Genomic DNA, 12751 nt, shown 5'->3' with positions numbered 1-12751 from the left:
AAAATAATGATCTCATAAGGGGACAGGTTCAGTGGCTGCTGAGGAGTAGTGTGAATGTTATACAAAACCGAAGACAAAACTTCAAGTAAACTCATGGTAATTTCCACACCCACCCTAAATAATGTGTTCTCAATGTGCATTTGTTAACATGTTCAATTTTGACTAAAATCTTTTAGTGAATGGTGAGTGCAACCAACCTTCAATAACCATACATTGATTTATTCCTTAGAATACCTTTCCTGTCAAATACCTCTATAATTTTTTTTTTTTTAATACCTTATGGGATAACATATCTGAACACAAATTTCTCAATAAATTTATTTGCTGTAAAGGATGCTGTACATGGGACAGCTGGGATGTTCCTTATAATCAAGATAACATATCAGATACCATTTAAATATAATGACAATTTTAAATGCATGTAAATTCCAAAAAAAATATTTTTAACCTTAGGAATGGACCAGTGGTAGGAGAAATGTTTGATGGTTCTATAGGAATAATTTTCCTGAGTTAATTCTTCTGCAGATGCGTTTGGGCCTCTGCATAAGATGAAATCAACATACATGCCCTCTCTCTCCTTACATGGGACATCCCATGGGCAGCTTCCGCATATGCCAGGAGGAGGGGTTTGGGGAGCTACTGATCTGCCCCCACCATCTTTACATAGGCCATTAGCCTTTTGACTGTATCCATTCATCATCCATTGGCACATTCCTTTTAAATACACAACTCTTGATGTTTTATGAGATTCTGCTGGTCAATTTGTAAAAACATTAAATTGTATAGTTGTGTGATTCACAACAGTGGCCATCTTATTTTTGTTACCAAGTGCAACAAGATCACTTTATAACATGTGAGCTTGACACTTAACAACTACTGCCTTTGCAGGGAGTTGCACAGCCTCAATGAGCTCCTTTACTTGCTGTGATATTAGCATATATAGTATATCATAGCAAAATCACGATGGAAAATGAGGATCTCTAAATCCAATACTACCGCATATCCCGTATATGGCCATCCTGAGTCTCCTTGTTGGTGACAACTACAATCTTTGTAGATGGTAGTGGCGTGTCAGAGATATCAGGTCTATTTGGAGAAATTTTGCTTTAAATATACCTCACAATCATGTTCTAAATCCTGCCTCTCATCCATCCTCTGGGACTCCCGGGTCCCACCAGGTAGCAGAGTAGCAGGATTTAGCGTACCACACCTGACAATGGTCAGGTCATGTGGCGCTGGGAGCAAAAGTTCCCAACGAGAGAACCATGCACTGGAAATGTGTCTTGTCCGTGAAGAGTTCATTAGAAAAGATGTAGCATTAGAGACACATAGTGTGCGGTGTTCTGTAATTTCTATACAAAGGCTGCAGCAGCCGCCACAGTCCTTAAGCATGTTGGTAAAGCAGATGCCACTCGGTCAAGTGTGCAACTGTAGAACCTGATGGGTCTATGTGAACCCCCATGTATATGTGTTCAAACTCCCAAGGCCGCTGCTTGTTGTTCATTACAGTAAAGACAGGTATATGATAAATCTGATATATCCAGTGCTGTGGTTTCTGTCAGTGCGTGTATCAGAGCCTCAAATGAAGCAATTATGTCAGTATATTGTACTTTGTCAGCTCTGTGTCAGTTAGATTTAGTAGTAGTAATAGAAAAGGTGTCAGTAAAGAATTTAAACACATCATTAGATCATAAGCATATTGAATCAGCATTGTGGTAGCAATCATGCAACTCATTGTGGGACATAGTGGGGCTGTCCATAAAACCTTGACTTAATTGAGTCCACGTATATTGGACTGTGCTGTAAATAAATGTAGTAAGTCCTGACTATCTGCTATGTGATAGTAAGAGATATGCAGATCATAAATCAATGATTAGATGACTGTAATACTTTCATAACTGTAAAGTGAATTGATTTACACTAAAAAAATAATAAGAATAATCGCATTGGGTAGATAACCTACAATAACGGAGTGTTGCAAATACTATGGGTATTAGATAATATACTTTGTTGTAAAATCTGGAAAAAAAACTATTTCTGCCTCAGATTTTAGAGGGCATTGTGAAATCCATGGAAGTTTTGGGCATCTCATTTCAGTTCAATATATATGTAACCTGCCTGTCAGTGGTCCATAGATGTTCAGAAACTTGTGACATGATTAGTAATGAAAAACTCATCAAAATACTAATTGCTTAATGCCCTATGAGCATCACTCGTATCCTCTAGCCCCATGAGGGTCCTCATATCGGTTAGTGCCTTCTGACAGCAGTGTCTCATGGATTCCTGTTAATAATACACAATTTCTTCCAAACCACTCTGAGAAAAAACAATCATTAAATCATTACAAATATTTGAGAGAATATCATGATTAGTTGTGCAGCAAATGCGATTACTAGTAGCAGTACCCAGTAGTGCTGCACCTAATTGTGACCTCCATTCCTTATTTGTGGGTTCATATGCATGACCAATGGATCTAGTAAAGTGGCAACATGCAATCAGATAAATCAGTAAGCATAAAAATGCAACTCAATATACATCTTATAATAATCACTATAAAATCTATATTTTCCAATAAGGGCTTTGATAATGATTCTGCAGCATTACCTGCAGACTCAATATTTTTTCTAAATAATTTCTAGTGGCTCAGTAATAATAATAATAATAATAATAATATTATTTTTTTAAACACTTGCTTTTTCTGTGCAAAATGAAATGCATCAATTTGTAAATTAATATTTTTTCTGGAATGGTCACACCTCTATTGGCTGGGATTTAATTTAAATAAAACAAGCAAAAGCAATAGCATTATTGAGCTCAGACATCATATTAGCATTTGTCATTTTTGAAAAAAAAATGGCAGTTTTTTAAACAGATGTTGACAAAACAACATTATCACATGAGGGAAGCAATGGGGAGGGGGCTAGAGGTCATCCCTGGGTATGGCGGATCACTGTCCCATACAAACATTGCAATAACTTTAATCTATTCATTGTGCTTTTTCAAAAGGGTAAACAATATCTTCAATTCTAAGATCTTTCAACACATAATTGTTTAAGTGTCCTTGTTATGGAAAACAGTTCTGTAACACTCCTTGGATATTTCACATCATTTAGGAATAAAACTTTACTCTCTTATCAATCTCATTAACCATTTCCTGCCTTTAATCTCCTACAGAATTATTTCTGATGTTACTCTCACCTCATCACTGAAAAAAACTTATTCCCTTCTGCTTTTTCAAAAATAAACAAAAATTTTTTTTTTCAAAATTATTCTTTTTTTTTTTCCCATTTTTTTTTTCTTCCCTAGGGCTCTAAAAGAAATATCACCTCTCCTCACTTCTCACTGAACAGAATTAACCCCTCAGTGGGACAGTACAATCTTTCCAAACATATGTGGGTTAGTGGGATATACTGGGTGAGATTTAATGGGATGAGAGATTCAGAAAATGAGAGATTTGGTGAGAAATCTCCAGGTTTTTTTAAAGCGGCAATCATTTACACTGCAAAATCAAACTGGTTTAGCAGTGCAAATGATTGCTGCTTTAAAAAACCTGGAGATATCTTACCAAATCTCTCACTTTCTGAATCTCTCATCCCATTAAATCTCACCCACTATCTCAATTCTTGAAGCTTTCACCACCTGTCACCAGACCATTGCTCGTTCACTCTCATCAAATAATCATTACCTCACATGTGCATCATCATCGCCAATTCCAACTAACTATGACCAGCATAGTATTTTCTATTCCTTCTCACTTGCTCACACTAGTCACATACTCAGAGAACTTTCTGTAATCCCATAGAAATGCTTAAAAAGGTGTTTCCTCTTTCAAAGACAAAAATGTAAATAAAATAAATACAAAATTTCCCCAAAAAACCTAACCTTGCGTTATGTGTCATTCACTGTTACCACACCTACGCCTTCCACATCCTGTCATTCCTTGTTACCAGTCTTGTGGGTCTCTACTGTCATTCTTTGTTACCAGTAGTCACGTGTCCCACCCCCACCCTTTTTTCTCTTGTTATTCTACCTTGCACGTAGGTGGCAGATACCCCCTGTGAATCTCGCTACCGGTCAGCACTCTCACAGGAAAAACTCAACTCGTCAAATCATAAAAAATTATATGCAATATGTCATTCTTTGTTACCATATCTGCACATTGTCTAAGCGATCATTACACGTTTAGATCACTATCTCCCCTTGTTATTTAGCTAACTGTGGCCACAGTATTAACCCCTTAAGATACTCTATCAATTTAGTACCCTCCCCCTTTCAAAACAAACAAAATTAAATTAACACAAATAAAAAACAAAACAAAAATTGGCTTAAAGAAAACCCCACAGCCTTGAGTCAGTTATCAATGATTCCCTTCCATTCATGAGAATGAAAATAAAACCCAGGACTTATCTGCGCATTACTCAAGGTATATCTGATTCAATATATGTATCCAGATCAAGCAAATAGGCAACAGAAATTGCCAACAGAAAACATGGTCTAATATGTCAATATGAACCTTTAAGAATAGATGTTATATTGGACTTATATCTCATCGATATATATCTCACTTTTCTTATCCAAAATGTATTACTCATTAAATGAAAAAAAAAAACATTGAATTCACATGATCCTTTCCTGTTTCTTCACCTAACATGGACAAATCCTTATCTCGCATTACATCAACTGAATCCCTCACTTTAGAGTTTCCAACTCACAGCTGCTTTGTTTAATAAACCAAAAAAATTAAATCAAAAACCCATAGCAGAAAAACATCAGTCCTACATTACGGACTTCATCTCCGCAAGACAGGAGACCAAAAAAACTTTACAATGAGATAAACTCGATCTTTCTTTGTTATAAACAATATTCCAATTAACTTTATTTATTCTGGTGGTAAAAATGAACTGTTACTTGGCTTACAATATTAGCGTCTACTCCTTTAAACTCTGTATTTTAACGGACCTCTGTCTATGGATATAAAGAAATTAGCTCAAACTGTTATTGTAATCAGACTGCTTGCTAGCTCTAACAATGCAACGTATACTTAATTATCTATTAACATTTTCTTATATAAACCATATACAGTAGACAATCCGGGGGTTTCCAAACAATACAGATTATGGATAAATCATGCATTCCATTTCTTCTACATGTTGCTGGCCAGTCAACCAGAAAGAAATGTAAATACACAACCTCCTATCTCTAATCACCAAATTATAAGCACGGGAAAACCTACAACAAATATATGCAACTTCTTTAAAATTTATAGATTGGACAAACAAAGAGGGTGAGATTCTATGCTTTGCGCTCAATGCGCATGTTTTATTCGCGCACCACATCGCCGCAAATCGCATTTTTCTAAATCGCACTTTTAAGTCACAATTCGATTATTTAATGTGATGCGCATTTGAGGCTGAAAAGTGCGAAGAGGTGCGAATTGCGGCGAAGAGGTGCGATTTTTAGTAACAAAAAAGTGCGATTTAAAGTAACAAAAAAATGCGAGTTGTTCCGCCGGTCATGTGCGAGTTTTGGACCAACCGGAGTGCGATTTACAAAACTGTCTCTGCATGACTAAGAACCCCCAAACCTATTGGCCCACCTATGTCCCCTCCAGTATGCATCACACCCCCTATATAAAGGGGCATTGGCGCCATTTCACTCTTTGATAGGAAGTAAGGAGCATGGAGAGGAGCAGTGGAAGCGTGAGTTCAGGAAGAGGTGTTGGTGGCAGAGTGAGGAGTGGCAGAGTGATGAGTGGCAGAGGGAACAGTGGCAGAGGAAGCAGTGGCAGAGGAAGCAGTGGCAGAGGGAGCAGTGGCAGAGGGAGCAGTGGCAGCAGCCAGTCAAGTGTGAGAGGCAGCAGTGTGGCAGGCAGCATGGCCACAGCAAGGCCAGCCTCAGCCCAGACCCTGGCCGTCCAGCCCCAGCAGGAGGAGGTGGAGGATCCGCTGGCATCCCCATCCTACAGCCAAGCCCTAGACCATACCCCACACCAGCTGCAGGAGGGCCACATGTCAGAGGTGGAGGAAGATGCTGGTGAGGAGGAGGAAGACACTGGCATGGAGGAGGAGGAGGGCGACATGGCTGGTGGTGAAAATGAGGAGGAGGAGGTGGTAGCTGGTCACACCAAAAGTGGCCGCATGGTCAGGTTCTCCTATGAAGAAAATGTGGCACTTGTCCGGGCTATCATGCCAGTGTTCGAGCGTCTGCTTGGCAAAAGTAATTACAAGACCACTGCCCAGCGCAAGCGGGCTATATGGAAGGACATCACCCAGGCGGTGAACGCTGTCAGTAATCACAAGCGCCTGGTCCGCAATGTGAAAAAGCGCTTTAATGATATAAAACGCCAGTTAAAGCATAAAATGGCCCTGGAGATGGAGGAGGCCACCAGGACTGGAGGAGGAAGCCCCACCACTGTCAGCTACAATGCTTATGAGGTGAAGCTGAAGCGCATCATCCCCCGTGAGGTCCTGCCTGGCATGCATGTGGCAGATTCCGACAGGCCACAAACGCCACCGCGAGCTGGTAAGTGTGACCCCATGCAAACTTTAACATACATGCCAATGTATTATACCTGTAACGTGCACTTGTATTGTTATGCTTTGTAAAGTGCTGCTGTGGAACTACATAGCCCAGCAAGGTCATGTACAAGAAAATGGCTGCTCCTACTTTGAAATTGCTGATAATGCTGGGCCTTGTAGTTCCACAACTAATCTGATTGATTAACAGTGTACCATTCTTTGCAGCAGACTAACATGTATGTGTACAAAAACCCTGTGGTGTACTGGTGGTTTAGCTGCCATGCCACCGATTAGCCCATAGTTGTCATGTGTACACTAGTTTACTACTAAGTTTTAAATTAAATATTTGACTTAAAACCAAAAAAAGGTGGTCCAGATATAATGCAGTCCTTTTCCATTGGGTATTGTCCATTATTGTCATTTGAATGCATGTTTTCTGAAAATGCTTGTCCATTGCAAGGTCCATAATGCCTGGCCATCTTTCCTTGTACAGATTGTCCATCCCGAAGTACTGCGGTATCCAAGAGAAGAAGGCCCATTGCTGCGGAATCTGCGGAAGCAGGTAAATGACTAAACAACACCCCATTACACATACAGTACACACACCCATGTCACATCAACAATATCTCACACTACATTCTGCTCCTGCTGCTACATTGCAACGCAAATGAGTGTCATCTGACCTAGGCATGTGACATATAATTAATGTCAATGTTGCATGCTGTATCGGGGTACATGTGTAATTGCATAACACCCCTAGGTATGGCCGTCAGCCATCTATAGCCCTATGTAAAAAAGTGTAGACGACAGTGTGGCCTATATATGCATCAATACTTACCTCTTCATCTGTATCCACAGTTGCTATACAACTAGGGAGCAACACAACCGATTCTTCAATAGTGGTGCTAGACGAAATGGACATCATTCTTGATCCGGTCGACACCTTTGCGGCAGAGGAAGAAATGCAGACCTCGTCCCAGAGTGATCTTCCCCCAAGTGGGGTGTCTCCCAACCCACCCCCAACCACCCAGCAACCCCATACACCAGCTACAGCTTCCCAAGTAGCTAACTCCTTGGTTAATTTCAAGGACAAACAGCTAGAATTCATGGACTCCCAAAGCCTCCAAATTGGTAATATCCAGGGGTACATGCGTGTCACCTTCCTGCAGTTACGCAAAATTTCACGTAGTGTACGGGTAGGTGTAGGCACTCAAGTGCGCATTGCCAACAGTATTGACACCCGTTTTGCAGAACTAACTACTGCAATAAGGGAGCAGAATAGCCATATTGGGAGCCTGGCCCAAACTCTCACAGCACTAACCCAAACATGCACAGCGCAGACCAATGCCCTACTAGCTATGCAGGCCCAAATACAGCAGCAGCAGGAAGGCATTGTGGGAGGAGCACTACCTCAACCCTCAGCAGTGTATCCAGCACCCCAATAAGTGTCTCCCCCACTTCCCCACCCCGTCGTAGTGTGAGGACCCGTGGTGGGCATAGTGCCGGCTCTAGAAGTGGTGTAGGGCTGCCTGATGCTGGCCGAAGGTAGCTGCTACATCAGTGTTTATACTTATTAAAATGGCAAAGTTCTTTGTACATGGCCCCACAGTTGGTATTTTGCACATGTAAAAATGCAGAATGCTTTACACCAAAAAAAGTAAAAGTTGCTAACCGCATACCATTGTGTCTGTGTCTTTTTCTCAATATAAATTAATGTGTGAATTCTAACATGTTGTAATGGTATATGACTATGGGATTGCAGTAAAGTCGTGTGGTATAACTCCTTGGCTGCCAAAGGTTGTGGATGTACATTTTCCAGCAGGCTCTGACACTCATGGTTTGGACTGTAATGGTTGTAGTGTGTCTGGGCATGCTGGCACATGTAGTTCCACAACACCAGTGAGCCATGTTTCACTGAAAAATTCATTCATACATGTACCAAGAGTACTTAGAAGGTAGATATCAGCAAGGGATAGGTCAGCACCACCATGTGCATACGTTGTGGACTGGTGTTGGGTTAAATGTGTGTGGAAACAGATGGTATTGGTCAATAATTTGTGAATGAGGACACTTACAACACTGGTACATTTTGGAGTACAGGCCACATGTGCTTACCAGATAAGTTACGCCTGCTGATGTATGTCCGCAACAACTTCTTTATAGCAAGTAACAGTTGAGTGAAATGCTTAGACAAAGTGGCCTGTGATACCACCAAGGCCCATAAGGTCACAGACTGAGTGGAGGCTGTGGACAAATAGGAGAGGGCACACATTAATTAGTGCTGGCCAGACACTACATAGTTGGCACCCACAAAATGGGACAAATCATATCTCACCTGCTCATATAACTCCTACAGGGTAATGGGGTTCAGCGTAACCATCCCCACAACCTGTGGATCCGACAGGTAGTCCAGGTACAGGTGAGCACCATACATACGTGGGGTACCCAGTAGTGGGGTGGCTACCAGCATCTTTTGCCCACCTTCCTCCCTCCTGCGTTGCTCCTCCAAATGGGACACATCACAGATATGCAACTTTAAAATAGTCATAAAAATCTACATGATTTAAACCCTCACAGGTGTCCTTACTGATGTTGGGGTTAATGTAGGGGGGTTGGTGAGTGATAATGAAGGCACCTGTGTTGAAATTAACCATGTGTGCACTTGACCAAAATGAGTTCTGTGCAAATGCGCCAAACAGAACCAGGTCTGAAATAAGTGCGATAAATAGACACCTAAAAAGTGCGATTTTCAAATGCGCATAGCATTAAATAAGCGGTTTGTATACTTTTGCATTGGAAAACATCTGGATGCGCTAAAAGTGCGAATTAATCTCGCACTTTTGGTCCGCATACCTTTACGCACATAATATGCGATTTCAGTCCCTTAGCGCATCACATTAAATTTGCGATTTCTCTGAAAAATGCGATATCGCCATTTTGTGGTCTAAATAACGCCAAAAAACGGAAATCGCATCCCATAGAATGTCACCCAGAAACTCTAATTATCAAAACAACCACTACAGATTAGTTACTTCAGCAATATCCTCAGCAGACAATATACACCAAACAATCCAACCGCGGTCAAAAAATAAAAACAAACAAAAAAATACTGTCATTTAAAGAATATTTTTTTTAAAAAGTAGAAAATTATTGGCAGCATAACCTTTATATCAACATGCTTGCTATAGTCTGCATGCTTTGCAAATAAACGAAAGGAACAAGCAAGGTTGTTTAAAACTTCCTGCCAAGTTTCTCGCTGCTCTCCTTATCTATTCTCTGACACAGAGAAGAAATGGGCGATGAGGGGGGGTTAGCAAGCTGACAGTCTGCAAAATGCAGCGTTGTCTTTCCATGCCTTAAATTACGATCTATTTGTTTTATAATTAAAAGTTGCTTCAAGTGATTTTGGATTAGCACACTTTAACATATATTGAGAAAGATAAGGGTACAAAAAATGCACCGACTTTACAATTTTTTCTACACATTTTTTTTTATTTATTATTTTTTTTTTAATAGCTAATTTAATTTTTTTTTCTTTAAACTTTGATTTTCTCAATAACTTATAAAATGTAAAAACCAACATCATTGGATCTCGCTGGGGCCTCCAACTGATAACACAGATATTTATCTGATAAGATTAGATATGATTAATAACCCAAACCAAATATATTTACTTTATTACCTTTAAATATAACGGCAACGCTGAAATGATTGCACACCCACACAACCTTGTTATAAAATGTATGGCAATGCTTTACTTAAAGAATAGCTTCATTACAGGTATTTGCAAATGCAGACTAACACAAGAAACATAAAACTGACTAGCTAATACTTAAACAGTAATTCTAAATCAAATCAAAATGGACATCTTTCAAGGACAGTGATCAGCCATGATTAAACCTCCTTCATAATTACCTCCAGCCCCCCCGTGCTTGCTGGTTCTTCCTCAACTGCCTTTTTTCCTCCTTCTGTAACTCTGATATTTAAGCCTTAATCACATTAATTAATTAATTAATTACTCATAAGCATTGAGTCTTATTGGAAAGCTCTGCTTTCAATCATGATGTCATAATTAACCCAACACCCAACTTCAGTGGCCTTGTGGGTCTACGCATGTGTGGCCTTGTTCCCATATTATTCAGTTTGTGGAGACTAGCTTACTGTCCTTGCTACATTATACTGTCAACATCACATTCTTAAGCTTCTAAAACCAAAAACAATTCTCTATAAGAAATCACTTTTACAGCTCTGTTCTGAATGATCAGCCATTTTATAATATTATTATGCAAGTCATGCCTAACAAAATGGCCACCGTTTCTGACATATTATAACTGTTTAGCGCAAAGGGAAGGCCTCATATGCAGTGAATAATACAGTGTGCAACAAGCTAAACTCATCTGCAGCAATAATAGCAGCAGTCAGAAAAACAGAATATAATAAAAGAATAGATTAATTGATTCGTTGATTTTCTGTATTATCAGTCTGATGCACAACAAAAGAGGCACTTGCCAGTGCCAGTACATCCTGTACTGGTACTGGCAAATGCCTCCATTTGAAACAACCACTATCCAGGGCGGCCGTAAGCGGGGTAAGCGCAGCGGTATGTGTCCTATCCACTTTGGAGCGGAGTCGATTTTATAAAGTATGGCGGGCGCAGCACTTTATAAAATCCAGTCCACGCCTTTTTGTAAACCCACCCCCTCACCCCCGCCCCATTTACAGTAATAAGAATACAGTAACTTTATTTAAACAGGACATTTTCTAATTTTTGTCATTTTCCCACAGTGCCTTTGCTTGAAGAACAGGGGACCCTGCCCTTGTGGGCCAATACAGCCACCCCACCCCCCTCAACAAGGGCCACCGCCCAGTCTGAGAGTAAGTCGTGTCTTTTTGTAAACCCACCCCCTCACCCCCGCCCCATTTACAGTAATAAGAATACGGTAACTTTATTTAAACAGCACATTTTCTAATTTTTGTCATTTTCCCACAGTGCCTCCGCTTGAAGACCAGGGGACCATGCACTTGTGGGCCGATACAGCCGCCCCATCCCCCTCAACAAGCGCCACCGCCCAGTCTGAGAGTAAGTCCTGTCATTTCTTTATTGTGTTTGTGTGTTTTTTTTTTTCTTAACTTGAGTCTTTTCTTGGCGTGCCATTAGGCGACGCTGTAAGTGCCGGCCAACGGCAGCCTAGCGCAGTCAGCGTAGTGTCCCTTTTAGGGGGGTGTGCCTTGCACCAATGCGTCTGATGCACAACAAAGGAGGCACGTGCCAGTGCCAGTACATCCTGTACTGTACTGGCAAATGCCTCCATTTGAAACAACCACTATCCAGGGCGGCCGTAAACGGGGAGAGCGCAGCGCTATGTGTCCTATCCACTTTGGAGCGGAGTCAATTTTATAAAGTATAACGGGCGCAGCACTTTATAAAAACCAGTCCACGCCTTTTTGTAAACCCACCCCCCCCACCCCCGCCCCATTTACAGTAATAAGAATTCGGTAACTTTATTTAAACAGCACATTTTCTCATTTTTGTCATTTTCCCACTTGCCTCCGCTTGAAGACCAGGGGACCCTGCCCTTGTGGGCCGATACAGCCGCCCCACCCCCTCAACAAGCACCACCGCCCAGTCTGAGAGTAAGTCCTGTCATTTCTTTATTGTGTTTGTGTGTGTTTTTTTCTCTTAACTTGAGTCTTTTCTTGGCGTGCCATTGGGCGACGCTGTCAGCGTCGGTCAACGGCAGCCTAGCGCAGTCAGCGTAGTGTCCCTTTCATTGGGGTGGGGGGGTGCGTTGCGCCAATGCTTCTGATGCACAACAAAGGAGGCACTTGCCAGTGCCAGTACATCCTGTACTGTACTGGCAAATGCCTCCATTTGAAACAACCATTATCCAGGGCGGCCGTAAACGGGGTAAGCGCAGTGTTATGTGTCCTATCCACTTTGGAGAGGAGTCGATTTTATAAAGTATGACGGGCGCAGCACTTTATCAAATCCAGTCCACGCCTTTTTGTAAACCCACCCCCGCCCCATTTACAGTAATAAGAATACAGTAACTTTATTTAAACAGCACATTTTCTCATTTTTGTCATTTTCCCACAGTGCCTCCGCTTGAAGACCAGGGGACCCTGCCCTTTTGGGCCGATACAGCCGCCCCACCCCCCTCAACAAGCGCCACCGTCCGGTCTGAGACTAATTCCTGTAATTTCTTTATTGTGTTTATGTGGGGTTTTTTTCT

This window comes from Crinia signifera, chromosome 5 (genome assembly GCF_055691185.1).
Source record: "Crinia signifera chromosome 5, ASM5569118v1, whole genome shotgun sequence".
Classification (NCBI taxonomy): Eukaryota; Metazoa; Chordata; class Amphibia; order Anura; family Myobatrachidae; genus Crinia; species Crinia signifera.
The sequence above is the reverse complement of the archived record's forward strand: the minus strand, read 5'-3'. Positions refer to the sequence as shown.